The sequence below is a fragment of the Kryptolebias marmoratus genome, linkage group LG22, assembly GCF_001649575.2.
Source record: "Kryptolebias marmoratus isolate JLee-2015 linkage group LG22, ASM164957v2, whole genome shotgun sequence".
NCBI classification, from domain to species: Eukaryota; Metazoa; Chordata; class Actinopteri; order Cyprinodontiformes; family Rivulidae; genus Kryptolebias; species Kryptolebias marmoratus.
This window is the reverse complement of record NC_051451.1, coordinates 13,322,592-13,334,296: the sequence shown is the minus strand read 5'-3', so window position 1 is coordinate 13,334,296 and position 11,705 is coordinate 13,322,592.

Here is an 11,705-nt window from a genome sequence, read left to right as displayed (position 1 = left end):
TTTTTAAAAACTTTTAAAATCTCTTTTTAACACACATCTGTTGTCACTGGCTTTTAACACAGCTTGAGTTGTTGTTTTTCTGATACTTTTACTCAACTTGTTTTCTGTCTGATGGTAATATTTCTGCATTTTATTTTTATTTTTATTGTTCTGCAATGCAAATGTTTATTAAATGGCAAAACAAGATGGAAATCAGCTTTTTTGTGGTTTTTATGTTGGGGGAATTTCCATTCAACTTTTTCTCTTTTTTTTTTTTTAACTGTACTTTTATTGGTGCATACATTATTCACAGTTTCCGCTCATCAAGGACGAAAAAATGCATGCCACTGACTCATGGTGACTCAGCTACTTTCCTTTATGTTAAACTGTGTACCGGACCTGTGTAAATTGACCTGCACTATAAATGTTAAACGTCTATAAATGACTTCAGAATATCAAGAACATTTTTTTTAACCAGTGATCCAAACATACAACATAGAACTCCACTGACAACGCTGACCAAGATACTGTCTGCACAAAAACAGGAAGTGCCGAATGCGGCAGTCCACTCATGATGGCAGCTACAAACCAACGGCCTGTAACAGTAGCGTAAAATAAAAAAAAATAATTAAATTAAAAATAAATAAAAATGCATTGGAGTTAACACAATACCACCATCCTGGCATATATGTTTATAGATTTTGTACTTTCCCATAGAGATTCACTGTATCACAGAAAACTACAGATGGTGTTTCATTCATACAAAAGATTCATTAAAAGATGTAATGACGTTAACGTTTCTAAAATCTAATGGTGTGGAGATCCAGGGCAGCTGAGGGTTACCAGTGAGAAGACAAATTATGAAAGCGAGTGTATATCTGAGGCAACCCCAGTGCAGCACACCTAGACACAAAGATGAACTCACACCCAGACGAAACGGCACGGCACGCAGCTGCAGCTGCAAAGAAGACAGAAAAACTATTAATGAAATTAACACAAATAGTCAAAGCAATAATTCCCGCTGATAAAATCTTCAGTCTGATATCCTCACACAGCCACATCAATAGTTCTTTGTGTCAGAGTTACAGTAAACCAGATGCCATCACCAGGTTAAAATTAGACCAGGACGGTGATGACACAAGGCTTGTCCAGCTGGGCTCGCTTCACGTCAGTTTAAGACAATCTTTTCGTTTTAGGCATCGCTGCAGTCAGGTAAAGGGGCACATGCCTAAATCAGATCTGTTATTGGCCTTATATAGGGCTCACTAAATGATGGCAGGCTGTCATCCTAATCAGGGACAGTCAGGCAGTGAGCTGACAAATGCTTATCATGCCACATGAGTTCATAATGCGTGTGAAATTAAAGCAGACTGTTCACACCTACTAAGGCACATTAATCCCAGGAGTAGTTGTCATTCTGTAAATTATGATCTAACAACTGATAAATTAGCTTGTATATTTTGCCTCTTGTATTGTGGTTATCTCAAACCCTATCAAGAGAAAAAAAATGTTTTCATCATCCTTGCTGTGGTAACTGAGCTGCTGTCATTTCTCTTAATTATGACATTGCAGACTCAACTGTTGCAACATTAAAACCACTGTAATTGCTGTAGGATTGATTCACATGTTGTATCCAAATTGGTATTTTATGAAAACCAAACAGAAACCAAAAGACTATAGTTAATTTTTGTGTAACATCTGGAAGCAGCATGTAACTTAAATAGTTTTAGTTTAAGATGAACAAATTGTCTTAAAAATTAAACTTTACCTGGCTTTTTTTTCTCTCCATAACACGGTCTCATTGTGTAAGTGTAAGAAGCAGAAGTCAGTTCACCAGAACGGAACAATGTTAGATCACCAATTTGATAACAGAGAAGGAAGAGAGGGGTGAGAATGAATCAGATACCTTAGCTGGTGAGTCTCAGGGTTTGTAGCAAAGAAAGGGAAGGAGTCTCAGGAAGTGGGTTCTGCCTTAATAGACATTTCAATAGACTTTTCAAAGAAGCAGGACCTTTCAAGCTGCAGTGGTTTCCTTTGTGAAAATGTTTAACCTGGCTTAAAGTATGTACTTTGGTTTTGTCAGTGTTGGGGTATTTTTACTCCTCTCATTAGAATTATTTGTTAAAGTCATAGCTAACTATAAAAAAATTAAAGCAAGTTCAATTTTTTGTTTGATTTTGACAGATCTGTGGGAGAATGTTGGCTATATTGAACCACCAAGCTTTTTCTTAAAAGAAAATCTTATCATATAAGGAAGAATATGTGGTATTTTTGTCAAGACCTATATGTTTTGGTTAACTTTTGATAGTGTTTTGTTCTTTTATTGTAAGGCTTTTTCTTTTCAATGTGACAATGTCTTGTTTAGGTTTGCTGCCTGTGCTCCCTGCCGCTTTCAGTAATTTCCCCAGTCAGTCAGTTTCTGTGCCTCTCTGCGTTCCTGCCACACCCTCACCTGCTCTCTGTTTCACTCAGTCCAACTGTCTCCTACAGTCTTATTATTACCAAGCACAAATACTCGGTTGCTCAGCATTTTTCTTTTCCAGTCAGTTGTTGTTGCATTTATAACTGTCCTGGTTCTCTGTGTAAGTCTTTTTTTATTTTTTGTTTTTTGTTGCCATGTCTGTTTTTGTAGTCCTCTGTTTAAATAAATGGTGCATTCATTTCCCTAACAACCTTAGTCATCACTGTCAGGTGTCTGATTTAGTCGACCACACTCTGACAGGTGTGGTCGACTAAATAAAGACAAGGGAAAAAAAACTAATATGAGAAAGACAGTGATTTACAGTAACTCAAGCACTTCATTTAAGTCATTTAAACAAACCCACACACACTGCCTTCCCTGGCTGCAGGGGTTTGTCTGCAAACTTTCTTGGGCAAACTTGTTATTTTTGTTTACAGATAAATCTTGTTTCTTATATGGTTTTGTTGAGGTTTCCTGCTTCCCCATTTACAACTGACTTCAAATATATTGGACTTATTAAGATGACCTTTAATCTGCTTCATGATCCCCTTTATTGGATGAGACGAGTGGAAGGTTTGCAGATCCCTAAATGAATCCAGCCAGCATAATTTTGAGTGCTTACCCTTTGTCACAGTTGTACTGTGGATAACTGAGGCGACTCATACAGTACTTCCTTATTGTTTTCAGCTGAGGTATTCCCCCTGTCTCTCTCTCCTATGGTGTCTGAAAATCACTCCTGGAACACTGCTGCTTTTTTTTTGTCAGAGCTGTTCCATGTTCATTTACATGAAATGTGGCTTCTTCCAGTAAATCACTTGACAACAGTGTGGCTCAAGTTATGTTCAGAACAGCAAACAGCACCAGAGCTTTGAACAGACAGTTTAGTGGAACCAGTGATTACTTAATGACTTATTCTCTTGCTGCATGCAGTGCATTCCACATGCCTTCAGCAAATCAACCTTTAAACACAAGAACTGACAGGAGTAGTGTACATTTGTACATGCAATGTTTGGAACAAAGTCTAAAAGAAAAAGTCAAAAGCACAACATAGAAAGTAATATTCCTTGAAGAAATGCATACTGCATGCTACAAGCGTGCCAAAGTTTAAACAAAGATCTTCTGCAACTGAGGCCTAAGGGGTTTATGTTTCTTATTAAAAAACAGTTAAAGAAGTTGTGACAAAACATGTTCACCAATATTGGCGGACTGAAGCTTCAGCCTGTTTATTATTGGCACAAAGGACCAAACAGTCTGGTATCTCAACCTGATCTCTGAATTCCCCTGGCTGCGCAAGCATTCCACAGAGACACCACCCATTACTTGACAGGTCAGATAGATCTGTCAGATAGTATGTGAAGCAAACATTTAAAGAACACACAATATTAAGTGTCAATAATAAACTGAATTTATACCAGTAAATTTCTTTATTTGAATCATTCTAATAGTGAGTTTTTTCAGTGATGATCTGTTTTTTGGTCCAGACTGCTGCACATGCAAAAAATTGGTCATCACCCAAAACAAAACAAGTCTTTTGACTACTTTTTATCAGCTGAGTCAGAAACAACCCAAAGGTTTCAAAAGATCTGTAGTATTGTTGCTATACCAGATTTGTGCACCAGTTTTTATTCATACATCTTATTCGAAGAGTTTAGTGGCAAAACAGGGTTATACTCAATAATAGGTGGAAATTATTATTATATTTGACTGTTGTGGATTGTCATCTGAGGATATTTGAGTCACAGGAAGCTCCTTTAAATATGGTCACGCCCTTGTGATTCCTGTATAAAGGTTAAGTAGGTAATTCTTGTTGATCTTGAGCAACACAGATGCTTCATTTATCAAGCACATCAATCTCTTCCTGTAGAGGCCCATCCACTTTTTGAAGTCTAAAATGGACTTTACCTTTTAAGTTAAAAATGTATACCAGGGTTTCCCCCAGAAAAGAGGCTAAGCCCGGTGGTAGGTGGTCATTTGCCGGCCGACCGTGATTTAGTGAAAAAAAAAAATTAAAGTTGGCAGGAAAGTTGAAAATATGGCTAGTTATTATGTGATATTGTAAGATATTTGTGCCAAATATTTACACAACTACAGTTTTACAAAAAGGCACTTTTGAAATACTTTTTTTAACAAAAAAACAATTAAAATAAATACTAAAATCCTAATTTAAGTCAAATTTACAAATAAATTAAATAACAAAAATGAAAAAGTGCAAACAAGACACCAACACACAACTCACATCAAGGCCAATGAATAACAACAGAGAATAACAGAGAGATGCTGTACTGTACTATGCTTTTTGTGGCACCTCTTGGTTGAACACCAACCAAGAGAATCTAAACACAGGAAAACAGATGGCTTGAGACAGGAGATTAGAACAGAACAGGTTTTCTCAAAAAGCACAGGAAGGCTCAAGACTGGCTGGAGAATACCATCATGGTTAATCATCCAGCAGAGAATGAGGACTCAGCAGTTCCTCATATTCACCAGCCTGTTGGATAAGATGATTATTGCCATGTGTGCAGACAGCACAGCACCAGCAGAGCTCCCAGCAAAGATCCTCTCTGGAAACAGGTTTAGTGCTTACAGGAACAAACACACACACTGAATCCCAACAGATTTTAAATGAACTATCCATTGATGTAACATTTTCAGTTCACACAATTTACTCATTGTGTGTCAGTTCTAATATGAATAAATATTTTCAGAGTAATTCAAATCTAGTATGTTTATTTCATAAGTCCAAAGAAAACATGTCCAGCAGTTTAACCAATAGGCCAGACAGATGGAAAAAACTTCATTGTCCAAACTGTTAGTAAAACAGTTGATGCCTGCAGGGGTGGAGTGGACGTGTAGACATTCGCAGTAAGGCGTTATGTATCACTTTCTGTTTTTGCCTGCTGGTAACTGGAGTTTGTTTTCTCTGGCCCCTTCCCCAACCTGACCAGCAATGACATATTTAGCCATATGTCATCGTTCAACCGCTGGGTGTCTAGGTGGCGTCCTGAAAACAACGTGGGCTACATTGATAATTGGAGTGTTTTTGGGGGGAAACCTGGTCTGATGCAGAGAGATGGCGTCAATCCCACTTTGGGTGGAGCCGCTCTTCCTCCTGGGAATTTGGCCGATTTTGTTTAGTCATCCAAATTATCAACAACCCAGAGTCCAGCCCAGGAAGTCTTACACACCTCTCTGCTGCTTCTCCTCTGTTACCCGCCCAAACCTCCACTGAAACAGTGTTGTCTCACCCACAGCCCAAATTAAATAAACACAATTACTTAACCAGAACAAACAAATAAAGTCATTACATGTGGATTACTGAACATAAGACCTCTCTTCTCTAAGTCTCTGTTAGTAAATGATTTGATAACTGATCATCATATTTATTTATTTTGTCAAACAGAAACCTGGCTACAACAAGGGGATTTTGTTAATATAAATGAATCCACTCCTGCAAATTATCTAAATGTTTATGTTCCCAGAACAACAGCATGAGGTGGAGGAGTAGCTGCTATTTTTCAGTCAGGATTCAGGATCAGGATTTCAGGATGGATTCTACATAAAATCAAGAAAATTATGGAAAACCCTGAGCATCCTGTTCCTGAGATTATTATACAACAACAGTCTCTTCAGTCGGAGGCTTCTTCAGATTGGCTGTAACACAGACAGCGACAGGAGATCCTTCCTGCCCACAACCATCAGAATTTACAACAACTCTTTGAAAAACCTTGAGTAATAGGAGTTACACCAACATTTAATTTCCCTCTGGGATCAATAAAGTATTTTGAGTTGAATTGAATTGAATTGAATTGAATTATTGATTAATGCTAAACCAATTATTAGTCATAATTCTTTTGAGTCTCTGACCCTCAGTCTTTCTCATCCAAAATGGAAATTAGAAAAAACACTTACACTTGTTGTTATATATCGTCCACCAGGCCCTTATTCTCAGTTTTTGTCTGACGTATTATTAAATACAGATTAGGTCATAATAGTGGGAGATTTGAATGTGGATGTTGAAAGCTTAAACATAGCCTTTATAATTTAATAGGGACATTGGTTTTACCCAAAATGTTCACAAATCTACTCATTCTCTCTATCATACTCTAGATCTGGTTCTGACATATGGCATAGAGAGTAAGGACTTAATAATCCACCCTCACAATCCTATTCTGTCTGGCCATTTTTTAACAACCTTTGAGTTTACATTGACTGATTGCACAGCCACTGAGAGGAAATTTCATTATAGTATTTGTTTATCAGAGAACGCCGTAACCAAATTGAAAGAATCTCTTCCATTATTTGCAATAGAGAGCAGCAACTTAGACGATCTTGTTCGTGCAGTTCTTCCACGTGTCTTAGGAACAATTACCCTTAGTGCAATGTGTCATAATTTAATTTATTGATGCATTGGGGTGATTGTCTCACGGCCAAAAAGTGTGCTGTTCTGGCTGTGGAGCTCAGCAGATGAGGATGTGGTTCTTAGTCAGGGCTTCCGCATGAAGCTTTGATCAGTTCTTCGCCTGGCACTCTGCCTTGGTAAGTAAGTAAGTTAGTGAGTGAGTGAGTGAGTGAGTGAGTGAGTGAGTGAGTGAGTGAGTGAGTGAGTGAGTGAGTGAGTGAGTGAGTGAGTGAGTGAGTGAGTGAGTGAGTGAGTGAGTGAGTGAGTGAGTGAGTGAGTGAGTGAGTGAGTGAGTGAGTGAGTGAGTGAGTGAGAGTAAATTACATGAGTTGTAAAACCTTACAACTGAAAGGGAGTGGACTTTATTTTACCCATGAGTGTAAAGCTCTAAAACAATCATGAATACGGCCTTAAATAACTAACTTCATTCTCTAGTACAAACTGTGTCTTTGAACGCACAGTAATTAACATATATTTAAGTATATAGGTTATAATAATAATAGTGTACCATCAGTAAGAGTTGCTTAGGCTGTGTCTAACTAAACAAATAGGACAAGATTAAGTGCAGTAAAACTAACAAACACGTGTTTCACTAGGCCACATAATCTCTGTTTATTGTGTCACAACGGCGTGAATGTAATCATAACACAAACTAGTTACAGATAACCTGCAGTCCTTATGTCAACAGATTTCCCTGACAACAATGATCATTTACTCTGCATCGCTGCAAACATGACAGACTAGAAAGTGTGGCTTCCTCGGATTTCAGAGTGATTGAGTTACAACTTTGCCTGAGTAAAGAAAATCCATGCTACTTAACAAACGGTACACATGGTTTCTGAAGACAATCTGCAATCCTTAGATTAGTAAAGTACTTGTGACTTAAGCAGTGTGTTACTTAAGTAAATACACTAACACCTCAGGTGTTAGTGTATTTACTTTAGACGTTTAGTGTAGTGTTAGTGTTCCTGCTTTTAACCCCTACGATCAGAAGAATAGACAGAGGAGGTACATGTCACCATTCTCAGATCAAACAACACTTCTCTTAATCATTTCCTATCACAAGACTCCTCCACCTTAATCCCATCTGTGTGTTACAAGAGTGCAAACTTTCCTGGCTGAGGTAAATGAGATAACTTTAATGCCAAGTCCTTTTACTCTGCACCAACAAAGCAAACATTGTTCCTGTTATTTGAAAGAAAAAATCATACACATTAGATTGGTGAACAAGTAAATAACTTGAGGGTATAAGACGGTCCTGATGACTTGCATAATGAGGAAAAAAGGTGTACTAATTTTGGTGATAAGATACATCCATTTTGCAGCACTGTAAATTAATTGCATTACTGCTGAGCCGATTGTTTTGAGTCCATTACTAATGGAACAATTGAAGAGCCTCTACAAAATGTTGAAACAAGTTGGACAGCTAATCTATGCAAAGAAGCTAGATCAGAAACTAGATCATGTTTGTCTTTGTTGGACCACAGACATTACTACGACTTTCCACACATTCCTTTTATTTCTTTCAGTCTCAGTATAGTAGGTTGACTCTGAATAGTTTTCAGTTGTATGTAGATGTGCATTCAGTATTTACTTTCATTAAAATCTGTCTTCTGGTTCATGAGCTATTCTGCTAAAAGCACAGACTGACACAAGACAAATGAACATGCGTGCATGATCTCCTGCCACCTTTCATGGCAAAGAAAGAAAGACGGTCGAATAAATGTGACATTGCGATATGAAAAAAGTGTTTGAAGCAATTCTCTAACAGTTTGCTGGATAACGCTGACTTTCTAATAACTGCAGCAGAGCTAGTAATCCTCCTTAAGCTAATGAGTTTAAGAAGATATTAAGGAAGCCCTGGGGGCAGTTTTATTTGACAAATAAAAAAACTCAACCAGATCTTATTGAGACTAACACCTACAAATTCCTGGTGCAGTCAGCCATAAACCAGCCAAAAGAAAAAAGAAGAAAGAAAAAAATATCATCTCACAACCAACTCCCACCACTTCCTGTCAGAGGTTACATCTGGTCAGATTTTGTAAATGTCACAGCACCACAACAATGGAAAACGCAGTCAGAAAACTTTAAAGGTGTGCAGTCGAGATCAGATTGAAATCAGAGTGTGAAAACTAATAAGAGAGAATTTACCCACCAGAGCAATCCTGCAGATCTGCATGCAATGCTGCAGCCGCACGGTTTTACTAAGAATTTCTGTTTCACAGGCTCAGTAATGTGTCAATAGAAAGTTCAGATGTGTTTCTTTCATAGAAACACAATTCATCTTCTTCAAAGTTCAATTTCTGGTTTTTGCTTGTTATGACTCTTCTTTATTCTTGATCTTATGACTGTTTTACCCCCTTAACTGCCCAGAAAAACTAAGTTTACCAACAAAGGCATTGAATGTTGCAGACAGGTATTACAAGGGTGTGTGTGTGAGCAAGGGGAAGGTTATCTAAACCTCACAATTAGTCACAAGATCAGGTGTGACTGTTTGCTATCTGCAAAATCACCTGTAAAAAGAAACAACAGACACAAGAAAGGAAAGGACTTTTATTTTCAGGTTGGCACATAATGGAAAATGAAAGTTCTAAAGTAAAGTAAGATTCCAAACTAGTATGTGAGGCAAAGGATCAAAGATGGGCTACAGATGGTTTCCTCTGCAGCGGAAACTAAAGGAATAGAAAGATTATCTGGACAGACTTAAGAAACATTATCATTACATCAGAAAACATTACAGGAATGTAGTTGAGATTAGAATATCTGAGCCTGAAAACCATTTGTTATTTGACAACTTACTGCAGCTAGAGGGATTCTCGCAAAATGATTTTTAGATAATCCTGCAGCCAAGTTGTTTTTAATAATGAAATGTTGGTCACATTAGCTGTCTCGGCTCTTTTCTTTGACAAATTGGGGAATCCATTTTGGAGAACGAACTTTTTGAAAGAGTAGTTAGCTCTCAACCTATTGAAACGGTGGCATTTAAAGATTTTCGCACTCTGGAACCTGTTTTTTTTTTTTTTTAAACGTTGTTTAGGGGCCCTAAAAATGTTGTTTTGGAGTGACCAACAAGCCTTGAAGCCTCATTTTGCTCACCACATGTTATGCAAGATTATCTCTCAGCTCTTGTAATATTGCAAGATCTTGTGTGATCTTGCAGACTATGTTAGCACTTGGTTCATGTGTTGTGAACGACTCTCAGCTACCACAGTATGGCTGTGGTGGTCATCCTGAATTGAGTTAACTTCTAAAGTTAATCAGATAACTATGTACACCCAGTGATTGCTTTCTAAAAGTTTCATTAAAATCTGTTCAGTGATTCATGAGACATTTTCAGCACAGACAAACACACAGTGACAAGAGCAAAAGCATGTGTAAAATTACAGGTACTGTTATGCATCTATAAAAACTCACAGCTACACTGATTTAGAAATAAATTTCTCAAAGTGATGTGTCATTGCCAGGTTCATTAAAGATCCGATGCCGATGTGGTTACAGTTCTTGGTAGTACACCCACCTCTGCAGATCACATCCTCACTGCAGACGAGAGCACCCAGCTAACACATTTTCACTGACAGAGAAATCAAACTGTCATGATTTTGTGTTTTTTGTTTATTGTTGTGTTTAATATTGTCTGCTGCCAAAGAACTGATCGTGTGTGTGTGTTTGTGCACATGTACATATACTCCTCAGTTTACTGAGAGTTCATACTGTTCATTGTTAACACTGTTGGATATTTCCCCTCTGTGGGTTTGTCTGTATGTGGCAGGCAGAGGTGGTGGTGGCCGACCCACCGAGGTTACTGAGTTACCAAACCCTTTTAGTTAAGGGGATAAAGCCAACAATGCCACCCAGGAAATTACACCCAAAGAAAGTCTTTTCATTTTTGTAATGTTATTAATGTACTCTGAAGACTGGAGACTGTTTTATCCACACAAAGAGTTTTTTTTTTTTTTTAAAAGCACTGATAAAGTTACAAACACTGCTTAAAGATACTAAAAGCAAACTGTGCAGAGATCCAGGTCAGCTGGGACCCAGTGAGGAGGCAAATCGTAAAAGGAAAGTGGACATGTCAGACATCAAAACACTCGTGCAGCCCACCACACACAAAATGATTAACCCAAATCTAGACGGAGTGCAGCTGCCACAGCACACAGGAAGGCGATGTCACCACTGACAGGAATCAGCCACCACACCCACTGGAAGCACCCAGCTGCAAAGAAGACACGAAACAAATTAGTCAATTTAATAAATACCAACCACCACACACTGAAACAGCCTTCCTTTCCTTTCACATCGACTCGGATCACTTTGTAACAGCTATGATGAGCAGACTTCAAGCTGGTTCTAATGATTTACATCTGTACTGATCCTGAGCTGTAATATGAGAAGACCTACACCCAAATGACCTGCAAGACGTCATTTCAGTCTGGTAAGAATGTGTGAACTTACCAGACTGAAGTGAGTGCCGTACATAAGGCACACTGAGTGATAATTAGTTGACATCCTAACCAGAAAGAATGGGGCAGAGAGCAGACAAATGCCTATCCTGCCACATGTAGGTTTGTTATTTTGCTTTCCTGTCAACTTTTTATTTAATTAAAGCTTTGTTCTGCTTAGTTTTTCTGCCACATTCTGGGTCCACTCGGCTCTCATCATCCCAATAGTCAGCTGGCCCAGCCCCTTCACTGTAAAAACTGACAAAGCCAAATATAAATTAGTAATTTTACTTTTGCAACAAAAGAGAATCAATGAGACACAGAGTTCTGATACAGTTATTGAATGAGGAAGAGAGCAGAGCTGACCGTAAGGCCTTAATGAAAACACTGCTTTTTTTAGCTGCTCTGAATTAGGAATGAACAACAT